Below are 10,464 nucleotides of genomic sequence, written 5' to 3'. Positions count from 1 at the left end.
ACATCCACTGAACCCTGGATCCCCACCTCATTACTCCCTGAAGAAGCTATGCGAGCGAAATGGCGTTGGAGTGTGAGGTGGGGGACTAGTGGACTGGGACCTGTGTTACATACTGGTAACTACTCTATCATCCATATGTACTTGTTTATATGTATGTGATTCTTATCAGCGTACTGTAGCAATTGGCACTAGCACTTTTTACTATGCACTTTATGCTGGATGAATTATAGCATACAGTTTACAATATTATGTATATGGATGCATTGGCACTTTAAATAACTTGTCCCAGCAACTTGGTCTCCCACCTCCCAAGGTCTTGTTTTTATGTGTTGTTTTTCTGCGATTGATTAAATAAACATTATTTTGTTAACTGATGTTTGATTTTATTTTTCATCAATTGGGGTTCCCCATATAATTTTTTGGTGTAGTCTGGTTTAAATTGATATGTGGAGACATTTCTTATAGTCCTTTACACAGTTATTGATCCTAGATTGATAGGTGTTTTCATGTTGTGTTCTTGTTCTAGGAACAATACACATTATGGATTTACGTACCAAAGATACTGCAACTTTCACAGGTTTTTAATGATTGAGGCAGCATCCCTGCAGATTCACAGGAAGCTGCGGAAACCCAAAAAAATCTAAGAGATGCATGGCATAAACGAATAGACGGTCGTGGTGGAATCGAGCGGCTCTGGAACAATATGTAGCTAAAAACTTAGTACCAAGAGGGCTACGTGTTCCAGTATTACCATCGTTTGTGGTTGAAGATGAGACATTAAAGAAAAAATGGGAGGAGGCCTGTGTCCTCTGCTCTAGGACTTTCATGCTCCTATTAATTGGAATGGAAACTAAAAAAGTGGAAAATATAGAGACACAAATTGGTATATTACAGGAACAACTCAAATCATCTACTACTACTGAGACAATAGATATATTTGAAACATCTTTGAAGAAGGATTTACAAAAATGGGAAACCGATCCAGAACACAAAATCCAAAAAATATCAACGTGATGTGCAGGATCATGCAATGGACGAGTCTTCAGGTGGAGACAAAATGGCCCATTGGTGAGAACATCATCGACTATATCACTTGCGAGTAATTTCTCCAAGCATCCAATGCCACATCCATGGAATCCAATTTCAGAGGACAACACTAGGAAAAGAGAGGAGGAAGGAATAACGGGCCAATGATGGCAATGACCAGCAACAATTGAAGGTACTTAATTCGTCTAACATCCTCTTTCTCAAGCACAGATATCAGTGTTATCTCTGGGTCTATCATTTAGCCTGACAGCCAAATTTGACAGATTCCTGGTTTCTAAAGATGTTTTTTTGTTTGCTAGAAAATTGTTGCTAAAAAAGCATTTTTCTAAGGAACAACATTATGCTTCCTTTACAGCAGAAGAGGAACTGGAGGCGTTAAGGGCTCTAGAAGATCTATGGGCAGAACAACTGGAGGGGCCCTAGCATATTTTGAGACTACTTAAAGAAAAAATCCACCACATTCCCACCCCTGGCATTAAGTCCAGCAGTAGAAATTTTTGTATGTCTTGTACTAGATGATCTTGAACAACTATCGGAACAACGCAGGTATGACAATCTATCCCCATCCCAGCGTGAGGCACTGCAAGGACTAGGCTCAATGAAAACATAGTAATAAAGCCCGCAGATAAGGGTGGGAACGTGGTGATTTGGCCAGTAAAGGCATATGAGCGAGAGGTGTACAGACAACTGAATGATCATAACTGTTACCGCAAATTAGATACTTATCCCACCATCCTCTTCCAGAAATAGCTCACAATTATCCTAGATCAAGCATTGGGTGATGGCATAATCACTAAAACAGTCTATGATGGTATGAGGACCAACAACCCGGTGATACCAACATTATACCTATTACCAACGGTTCACAAGGAGCAAAGGAACCCCCCGGGTAGCCTTTGTGAAAATATATGTTGATTTATTGACTTTTACTTAAAATCTATTGTTATAACATTACCATCTTTCACCAGGGACTCCACCGAGGTTCTGCAACGGATTGAAGATGTCATCTTGGAACAGGGGCATGTATCTTGTTTGTTGCAATGTTAAATCGCTTTACACATGCATTGACCATCCGCATGGCATGGAAGCAATACAGAACCTTTTGGAGATGCAAGGTATGGATCATGAACTGCGTATATTGATTGTGGCTTTAATGCAATTTGTGCCTACCCATAATTATTGCACCTTCAAAGACCGATTTTATTTACAAACCCGTGGCGTGGCAATGGGGGCGAATTGTGCGCCCTCATATGCCACTTTATTTTTGGGCCGCTGGGAAAGGGAGATTGATTACGGTGGATCTCATCCAGGGGACGGCAGTGTCGTCTCCTGGATGAGATTCATCGATGACATCTTCTTTATTTGGCAGGGGTCTCGGGGATCTCTGGAACGTTATTTGCACAATCTGAACACCAACAAGAACATCCGCCTGACATGGCATATTTCGCAACAGGAGGTTGAATTTCTGGATATAAAAATCAAGGTAGGCATGGGGGGAAAGCTGGAAACTACACTATTTCGTAAGACAACAAGTGTTACTGTCCCTTTAAGAGCGACTTGGGTACCCTCCCTTTAAGAGCGACTTGGGTACCGTCCTTTTGAGAGCGACCTATGTAATGCCTTTTTAAGAGCGGCTTGGGTACCATCCCTTTAAGAGCGGCTTGGTTACCGTGCCTTTAAAAGCGGACCTTCCATCTTCTACATCTTCTATTGGCCAATAGTGGACATGTGACTGTGGATGGTATGATACATGCCTGACAAGACCTTAGAGTTCCTATTGGCTGCTATATTTCAGCTATTTGCATATGTGCTGCGATTGGCTATTAGCAGTTTGAGTGTGGCCATTATTTCCAATGCACCATTATTTTCTATGGGAAATTTGGGGTCTTTAAACGTAAATTTCTTAAAAACAACAAATCCGATCGAAATGAAAAATTGATAGCACACCTCACACTGCCGAGGGCTTCAAAACGCAGTTTGAACGGAGTCTGTGCGCAAAGCGGTTCGGGCTGTATTACGCGCAGAAAAATGGCTGGAAGAAGAAGAAGAATACGGATTACAATATAGTGCTTTTCAAGCACTATAATTACTCATATCCAAACCACGACAGCAGGACAGACAGGGATCATAACCAATTATCACTCCAGATGGCAGGAGATGGTAAACATTTTTAAAAGACATTGGCCGGTACTGAAACATGACAGGGACATTGAACAATTTATCCCAGACTCTCCATTGATGACAGCCAAGCGCTCCAAAAATTTGGGGGACATGTTGGTAAAAAGTCATGTGTCACCTCGCTCAAACTATATATTTCAATATAAGGGCCCCAAATGGGGGTGTTATACCTGCAACAACTGTACAGCCTGCTCATATGTTAATACTGGTAACAGTTCTTTGACTCAACAGGACAGAAAGAGTACAGAGTGGTTCATCACATTACATGCTCAACAGAGAGAGTGATATATCAAGCCTCCTGTCCATGCGGTTTATCATATATAGGGATGACCTCACGCCAGCTAAAAGTCAGGATCCTTGAGCATGTCAGAGACATAAAACGAACTGTTAACATGGAAAAAACTGATCCGTGGAGTTGGAAAAATTAAAGCCTATTCCAAGACACTTCATGAAGAACATGCAAGTGACCTTCGAGGCCTGAAAATCAAGGGTATTGATCGTGTGAATTTGGGGATTAGAGGTGGTGACATCACAAGACGGTTACTGCAAATAGAAGCAAATGGATTACAGTACTAAAAAATGTACAACAGAGAGGTTTGAATGAGAGATTCTCTTTTGCATGTTTTTTTATGATTGTGCCACATATTATTGTTGACACCTCAGCGTGCTTATACACATTACAACGGATATGTTCTTTGGACATATCCTTGCATCAGTACATATATCATTATAGCTACATCCTCCACTAGCGGGCACTCTAGGCATCTCCTATGTGACCTTGTTGCAGATATGTTATTTGCACTAGTACATATTCATGTTATACATGTTATACTTTATTTACATCAATACATATATCATTGCAGCTACACCCTCCACCAGGCATCTCCTATGTGGGGTTTCTTTCTGCCCTTGTTGCACATGTGCTATTTATCCATGCCATTACATCATTGTGGCTGCTCTTCCTACATAACTTTTCTCCCCTTTGCACCATTTGTTGGGAGACATATGTACTAGGGGCAGATATACCATGTCCCTATGCTGGGTTGCATACTAACCAACATCTCTGGTCCTGTATTTCCACTGTCTTTTGGTTGCTTTCTATACACACTCCCTCCCTCCTTGAGATTATATATATAGTATTCCATCAACATCCCTCGATCCACATAGTACCATGAAGGAATACTCCTTCATGACATAAATAGGGTTTTATCAACATCTATTTGTACAGATATAGAGCCATACTGCCATGCTGCCTCTATTTAAAGAATTTTTAAAAGTGTTTATTTTGACCTGCATTATTGGTGGCCCAGTGGCCTGTACATTCTATATAGTGAGTTTTACTTATTCTTAGATACACCTGCGCCAGTTATCCACACCCCAATGGCATCTTGGCATTGCAATATATATTTTTATACATTGGCACATTGAGATTCACGTTGTTTCAATACTGCACCATGGTGGGTCTGTGTAGTATATAATGTCTAATTCATGCACACCCATCATCTTACTTATTCCTGTCAGGGAGTCCTGGAGTCCGGGAAGATGGAAGTCCCTTGTCTAGACCCGCAACCCCTGTCCCTACCTGCTTGCCCCCCTAGGCTAACCCCTAGGGAAGCAACTGGGCGACAGTCCCTAACTTACCTAGGGATACGGGGAGGTAGACAGTACACACAGACAGGTATATACAAACAGGTCAGGCAGTCCGAGTCAGCAACAGGAGGTCACGTCAAAATCCGAATCAGCAAACAAGGGGTAAACAGAGTCCGGTCCTAGGTCAAACACGAGAGGTAACGCAGTACAGAGGATGAGGCAAAAGCCAAGTCCAAGTGTCAAAATTGTCTAGCACAGGCATGTCCAAACTTTTTTCGAAGAGTGCCAAATTTGATGAAGTGAACATGTGCGAGGGCCGACCATTTACATGCTACATGCTATATGCTTTATAACACAGGCAGATAATAGCAAGCTGGATACCTGGGGGGCCGTAAAAGTTCAGAACGCGGGCCGCAAATGGCCCTCCGGACGGACTTTGGACATGCCTGGTCTAGCAGAACAATAAGATACGCTGGTGTAGCTGGAGACCAAACATACGCTGGCAACTACAAGGTGTAATTCACCGGCTTAAATGCTACTAGAGCTCCCGCCCCAGCCCCTGATAGGAGCAAGGAGTCTGACAGCAGCATGAGACACCAATGGCAGCCAGGGAGCCCTCCCCTGTACTCAGACAGGAGCAAGCCTCAGGAGAATGCAACACCTGAAGGCTTAACCCCACGAGCACCAGAGAGGAGTCAGGAGAAGCATGAAGCCGGGTGTCGGCTCCCTGGCAGCAGAGCAAGAAGTGTGAACAGGTCAGAGAGAAATCGGGCGTCGGCTGATTCTTCCAGCCGAGTTCACACACACAGACTGAACTCTAACAGTACCCCCCCCCCCTCCTATGGGGGTACACCAGACCCCTAAGGCTAGGAGTTGGTTTGTGAGGAAAGGCTCTGTGGAATAAACGGACTAAACGAGGAGCGTGAACATCCCTGGCAGGGACTCACGTTCTCTCCTCAGGGCCAAACCCACGCCAATGCACCAGATATTGCAGCGAACGTCTGACTCGCCTAGAGTCAACAATTTCTGAATTTCATATTCAAGTTCCCCCTGCACCAACACAGGAGAGGGTGGGTCATGGGTGGGCAATACCGGAACATCATATTTCTTGAGCAAACCTTTATGAAACACATTATGAACTTTCCACGAACTGGGAAGGGATAATTTATATGCAACTGGATTGATAACCTGTAAAACAGTAAACAGACCAACATACCGAGGAGCAAGTTTTAAACAAGGAACTTTTAATTCAAATTCTTGGAAGAAAGTAAAACCTGATCCCCAACAACAAATGGTGCAGAGATGGTGCGTCTCTTGTTGGTGTTATGTATTAGTCTTTCCTGGGTACCCTGAAGGTTCCTTAGAACCCGGGCCCAAACTGTGCACAGTTCATCAGTGGAAACGTTAGCCTGAGGTGTGTCAGATGGAGAAGAAAAGAAAAGTGAGGATGAAAACCATAGTTGCAGAAGAAAGGTGAGGTTTGAGAGGAGGAATTAAGATGATTATTTATGGCAAATTCAGCAAGAGGCAAGTAAGTGGACCATTGGGATTGGTTATCAGAAAGAAAAAGACGGAGATATTGAATTACTTCTTGATTCATACGCTCCGTTTGCCATTAGACTCTGGGTGAAATGCTGAAGAAAATTATAATTTAACATTCAAATTTTTACAGAAGGCTCTCCAAAACGAGCTACGAATTGTACACCTCTGTCAGATACGATTTCCTCCGCAATCCCATGCAATCGAACAATTTCTTTGATGAAAGTTTCAGACAATAATTTGGCATTAGGTAACTTGCTAAGCGGAACAAAATGAGCCATTTTTGAAAACCTGTCTACAATCACCCAGATAGTAGTGTTGCCGTGAGAGTGGCAAATCAGTTATGAAATCCATAGACAGGTGTGTCCAGGGCCTAGATGGAATGGGCAAAGGGAGAAGAGGACCCTCAGGATGTCTCCTGGGGTTCTTTCCCCTGGCACAGACCGGGCAGGCAAAAACAAATAATCTTACATCTCTAGCCATATGTGGCCACCAATATACCCTGGACAGAAGCTCCTGAGTACCTGGATTTAACCTTTTAGTGGAGTCTAAATAAATGAGATTTTTATGGTCAGTAATAACAGTTATCTGGTGAACTGCACCTTCCAAATAATGCCTCCATTCCTCAAATGCCCATTTGATGGCAAGTAACTCACGGTTACCAATGTCATAATTGCGTTCAGTATCAGAGAATTTTCTGGAAAAGAAGGCGCAAGGTCTGAGATTGGTGAGTGTGGATGGACCTTGTGACAATACTGCCCCCACTCCAAACTCAGAAGCATCGAGTTCTACAATAAATGGACGAGTCAGATCAGGCTGAATGAGGACAGGAGCTGAGGAAAATGAGGCCTTCAGAGTAGCAAATGCAGTTAGGGCCGATGTGGTCCAGGCGCTCACATCTGCACCCTTCCTGGTTAAATCCGTTAAGGGTTTTGTGATTACCGAGAAATCTTTTATAAATTTACGGTAATAATTTGAAAAACCAAGGAACCGTTGTAAGGCTTTTAAGGTGGTAGGTTGGGCCCACTCAGTAATCACTTTCACCTTAGCTGGATCCATTTGCATATCCTAAGGTGTTAGGATATAACCAAGAAAATACATTTTTTGTACACCGAACAAACACTTTTAAAATTTTGCAAACAGTTTATTAGCTCTGAAACGGTGTAAGACTGTATGTAAATGAGAACAGTGTGATTCCCAATCAGGTGAGAAGACAAGAATATCATCTAGATATATAACCACAAATGAACCAATCAAATCCTGAAAGATAAAATTCATAAAGCTCTGAAAAACCACAGGCGCATTACAGATCCCAAAAGGCATTACCAGGTATTCAAAATGACCGAGAGGTGTGTTAAAAGCAGTCTTCCACTCATCCCCCTCCCGGATACGAATAAGATTATATGCCCCCCGAAGATCCAGTTTTGAGAACCATTGGGCCCCTGCAACCTGGTTTAGAAGGTCTGGGATGAGAGGAAGTGCATACTGGTTCTTTACCGTGATCTTATTTAGCTTGCGGTAGTCTATGCAAGGCCTGAGTCCACCATCTTTCTTTTCTATGAAAAAGAAACCTGCCCCTGTTGGTGACTCAGATGGTCTAATGTGCCCTTTGCTAGACTCTCGTGTATGTATTCTTTTAAAGACTCTCTCTCTGGTACTGTGAGGTTATAGATTCGACCTTTGGGTAACTTAGCGTTAGGTAACAATTCAATTTTACAATCCCATTTACGATGTGGAGGTAAAATCTCAGACAACTGTTTAGAAAATACATCAGAGAAATCAGCAATGTATTCAGGTATTTGACCGAGAGGTTTTATGTGACCGGCACACTGAGGACCCCATTTTATCAGATCTAAAGTCTCCCAATCGATAACGGGATTGTGCTCCCTTAACCATGGCAGGCCTAGTATTATATCCACTGACAAATTCTTCATTACCAAAAATGAACAGGTTTCAGAATGCAAAATTCCTACCGTGAAGTTCAGCTTGGGAGTAGAGAATTCCACTTGACCTGCATGCAGAGGGGTGGAGTCAACCCCTGTGACCTGAATAGAAGGGGAAACCGGTACAAAAGAATTCACAATCTTAGTAGCAAAATCAAAATTTATGAAATTGGCTGCAGCCCCAGAATCAATAAATGCTAGCCCTGTACAAGAGAGCGAGAGATACTCTAGAGTACAGGGGAGCAACATTTTAGTTACTTCAGGGAGTACTTGATCTCCTAGACAGTCTTCCCATAAACTGTCTAGGAGTGGGAGTTATTCTGCTGTGACTTCTTTTTTATTAGCGGGGATCCGGGGACAGGTAGCTACCCTGTGACCAGAATTCCCACAATACAGGCATCGATTATTTTCAAAACGAAAATCCCTCCGCTCCTGAGGAGTCATAGTTTCCAGCTCCATGGGTTCAGCTGGAGGCTAAAACCCAGTGTTGGCTGATGACGATGGAGTGGAGCGGACCGGACTAGATCTGTTGGAACGCCTAGCCCTCAGGCGTCGATCTGCACTGATCGCCAACGACATGGCCTCTTCCAGGGATCTCGGCTCAGGATGGGCTATGAGCAGATCTTTCAATGAGTTAGAGAGGCCAGCCAAAAAAAAAATCCTTTAGGGCTAGGTCGTTCCACCCAGACTCAGTACAGTGCTGGCGAAACTGTGCGCAGTAATCTTCTACCAATAGACGGCCTTGTCAGAGTGACATCAACTGAGACACGGCATAAGCTGTACGGTCTGGTTCATCATATAACAGACCTAGGGCAGAAAAAAAAAAGCGTTTAAAGTCTGTCGGGTGGGGGAGTCTGAGGGTAGAGAGAACGCCCAGTTCTGGGGATCCCCTCTAAGTCTGGAAATTACTATTCCTACCTTCTGAGCCTCTGAGCCAGAAGAGGGAGGACGAAGGTCAAAGTATAACTTGCAACCTTCCCGAAAAGCAAAAAACTGTCCTATCACCCGAAAAAAAATCGGGCAAGGTAGCATGTGGTTCAGAGACAGTGACGGGAAGGACTGGAACTTGGGCAGGTGCCACACTCTACTCCTGAGGCTGTAAGCGAGCAGACAGATCCTGTACCAGGGAGGTAAAGGGCATCAATCTGACCTGCCATTGCAGATATCTTATCCACTGGAGGAAAAAAAATTGCTGGTCCTATATAAGACTCAGCCTTTTTGTGGGCCAGTGTATCTGTCAGGGAGTCCTGGGGTCCAGGAAGATGGAAGTCCCTTGTCTAGACCCGCAACCCCTGTCCCTACCTGCTTGCCCACCTAGGCTAACCCCTAGGGCAGCAACTGGGTGACAGTCCCTAACTTAACCTAGGGATACGGGAGGTAGACAGTACACACAGACAGGTATATACAAACAGGTCAGGCAGTCTGAGTCAGCAACAGGAGGTCACGTCAAAATCCGAATCAGCACACAAGGGGTAAACAGAGTCCGGTCCTAGGTCAAACAAGAGAGGTAACGCAGTACAGAGGATGAGGCAAAAACGAAGTCCAAGTCCAAGTGTCAAAAATGTCTAGCAGAACAATAAGATACGCTGGTGTAGCTGGAGACCAAACATACACTGGCAACTACAAGGTGTAATTCACCGGCTTAAATGCTACCAGAGCTCCCGCCCCAGCCCCTGATAGGAGCAAGGAGTCTGACAGCAGCATGAGACACCAATGGCAGCCAGGGAGCCCTCCCCTGTACTCAGACAGGAGCAAGCCTCAGGAGAATGCAACACCTAAAGGCTTAACCCCACGAGCACCAGAGAGGAGTCAGGAGAAGCATGAAGCCGGGTGTCGGCTCCCTGGCAGCAGAGCAAGAAGTGTGAACAGGTCAGAGAGAAAGCGGGCATCGGCTGATTCTTCCAGCCGAGTTCACACACACAGACTGAACTCTAACAATTCCCTTATTTACATCGTCACTTACTTTTTTATTACACTACATCACACATCACTCACACTTCACACCATTCACAGTCACCTATACACACGCATCATATTTATCATTATTTACAGGTTCATTCAGTGTCGGACTGGGGTACCTGGGGCCCACCAGAGGAAATGATCCTTGGGGCCCACCAATATAGAACCAGTAGACACGAAATGCTGACCACTGCCTTTCCTACATTCA

At 44.0% G+C, this 10,464-nt stretch overlaps 1 long non-coding RNA gene across 1 annotated transcript; it reads left to right on the top strand.

The window, feature by feature from the left end:
• Nucleotides 1–1,148: 1,148 nt before the first annotated feature.
• LOC138775021 (uncharacterized) lies at nucleotides 1,149–2,065 on the top strand. Its single transcript, XR_011360464.1, has 3 exons — nucleotides 1,149–1,219; nucleotides 1,406–1,593; nucleotides 2,016–2,065. It is a non-coding gene; the product is annotated as an uncharacterized lncRNA (long non-coding RNA).
• The last annotated feature ends 8,399 nt before the right edge of the window (nucleotides 2,066–10,464 follow it).

This window comes from Dendropsophus ebraccatus, unplaced genomic scaffold (assembly GCF_027789765.1).
Source record: "Dendropsophus ebraccatus isolate aDenEbr1 unplaced genomic scaffold, aDenEbr1.pat pat_scaffold_1255_ctg1, whole genome shotgun sequence".
NCBI classification, from domain to species: Eukaryota; Metazoa; Chordata; class Amphibia; order Anura; family Hylidae; genus Dendropsophus; species Dendropsophus ebraccatus.
This window is presented reverse-complemented; position numbering and strand designations above follow the sequence as displayed.